At 42.5% G+C, this 2266-nt stretch overlaps 1 protein-coding gene across 1 annotated transcript in view; it reads left to right on the top strand.

Annotated features, from left to right (window-relative positions):
* The first annotated feature begins 327 nt into the window (after positions 1–327).
* The window catches only part of LHX2 (LIM homeobox 2), a 24031-nt gene continuing 22092 nt past the window's right edge, over positions 328–2266 (top strand). Inside the window, exon 1 of the mRNA XM_010570715.1 lies at positions 328–343. The gene's annotated coding sequence lies outside the window, so the exon portion shown is untranslated. The remainder of the gene's footprint in view (positions 344–2266) is intronic.

The raw sequence follows: 2266 nt of genomic DNA, 5'->3' as shown, positions 1-2266 counted from the left end.
TAATAACCGTAGGGGCATCGAAAACATATGAGATATCAATCACTCTGCCCCCTGGTCTTTCATGTTTATATTATTCCACAGCCTTTAAATTACCATAAGTAGTTACTTATTTTCTAAGCTTTCTTCTCTTCTCTCTTACCTTTTGCTTCCATTTATCTTTTATTCTTAGTACCTTTATCCAACAGCTATAAGTATTTGATGGAAGTTTGTAGCTCACTTAAAATCTGTAACAGACAACCTGAAACCCAGCAATTAGCAAAGACAGCTTAGACTTGTGTTCCTTTGTTGAAGGAGGCGTTGAATCTTTTGTTCTGATTTAGTCACGGTAGCTGGGTGGAAGCTGGTACCTCATTATGTGGTTGGTCTGTTTGTCTGGTAGGTAGCAGATGGTACTGGAGATGACGTTACCAAGAGAGGCAGGGTAGAGAAACTCAAGACCTGTGATTTGTTCACCTGTCACCTATAACAAAATACAGGTTAAAAGACTTTATTATTAGCTGCACCATTTTTTTAATGAAAAACCTCTCATTTCAAATGAGTCCGCGTTTGATTCTAAAGATTATTTTGCTATAGCAATTTTTCTGTTGCTCATTATTCAAGAATATCCTGGATTTTATTCTGAACAATGTAAATGTCATTCATGTGTCAGTGTGTACATTAGCAGCTTTGTGTTTACATTCTGTTACTCTCCTTGTGTTTTGGTAGCAAGGGTTGGATGTCTTCTTGTGTTTGTATATCCATTAAGAAGACAATCAGAGATAGCCTGTGAACCGGAGGTCATGCCATACCTTTTTAACGTGCTATTGGTATTATTGGTTCCAACCACTTAGGCAATACTAGTACATAAAATATTGTATTTTAATTCCATTAAGTATCTAAAATCTTCTTGATAATTATCAATGTCAGACAGAGCGTAAGCATCCGTGACCTTTCTTAACTGCAAAATGTATGTAATCAATTATGTGATAGGGAATTAAACTGGTATTAAAACATCTAAGGACAGTACAGTATGCAGCGGTAGGTAAGGATATATACAGCAAATTGCTTAAGTACAACGCAACGGTGTTCCACAATGGTGTACGTGGAGTCCAGCGAGCGATATTCCACATCTCTGTTATTGGAGGCAAATTCCCCAGCACGGACGGTATTTGAAATGTCTTGCAAGTTAAGGGAGGAAGGGAAAGATTATTTTACAAGAGAAATACGATACAGCTCCACTAATTCTATTGCAGAATTCTAATCTGAATTAAAACGTGAACTTCCATTGTTTCCAAGGTCTGATTTTAGGACAGTCTTTGGATAGTTCTCACTGATGCCAAATGAGCTTGTGTTCCGTATGGTTTCTTGAGGGGTCTTGTGGCTATTTCATATGCATTTCTACAAGAGACACTTTGTTCTCCTCCGTGACATGCAAATGTACTTAACTACTCAGAGCAATCCCAACAGAAAGATGATGAAAAGCCTAGATTATTGTAAGAATGAAAGACACAAAACCAGCGAAGTTTGACTGTAAACGGAGTAATTCTGATTTTGGCAAAGATAGCCTTAACTGCACTCCACCTGTAAGAGGCAAATCACTATGTCAGAAAACAACACCTAAGGGTAAGACGCTAAGTGATGTAATAGTTTGCAGTCACGGATTAAGCAGCGAGTCTCATGATCTTGGACGTGCATTCAGATTTACTTTCCATTGTGCTACCTTTTCTAATATAATTAGAAGCGTGATATTTGACATCTTCAATACTAATGACTCCTTCCTTACCACCCGCCTTCTGGATAAGTATTCAGACATCACGAGCAGCTTCCCTGTGTACTCTTTGCTTTTCTGGAGACTTCCTGAAGCTTCTCCTCAAGTTCGGAGACCTTCCTGGCCTGGCTTTCTTACAGTCCCCTCGGAAGTAAGAGAAGCGAGAGGCCTCGGTCAGTGGAAGGCTTCACCAGCTTGAACGGCACGAATTGCTGAATTCTAAGGGTGAATATTTTTCACCACGAGCGTTGCTGGGCGCCTTCGATTAAGTAATACACGTTTGGGGTATCATGATCTTGGAGTGTAAACAAACTTTTGACCCCCCCTGCTCCTCTCCCGCGCTGGAGCCATCCTCCCCCGACAGCCTCCTCGTTGCTCCAAGGCGAGACACGTCGCTGGCTGGCTGTCGGCGGGCGGGCAAGCCCAAACCTTCGTCCGAGCGCCTGCTCGGTGCCGGTGCCGGTGCCGGTCCGCCCTTAGGCGGCCGCCTCGGGCGCTCCCGAGGCCGCGCAGCGCCCG

Source organism: Haliaeetus leucocephalus, unplaced genomic scaffold (assembly GCF_000737465.1).
Source record: "Haliaeetus leucocephalus isolate CR32 unplaced genomic scaffold, Haliaeetus_leucocephalus-4.0 Scaffold306, whole genome shotgun sequence".
NCBI classification, from domain to species: Eukaryota; Metazoa; Chordata; class Aves; order Accipitriformes; family Accipitridae; genus Haliaeetus; species Haliaeetus leucocephalus.
This window is presented reverse-complemented; position numbering and strand designations above follow the sequence as displayed.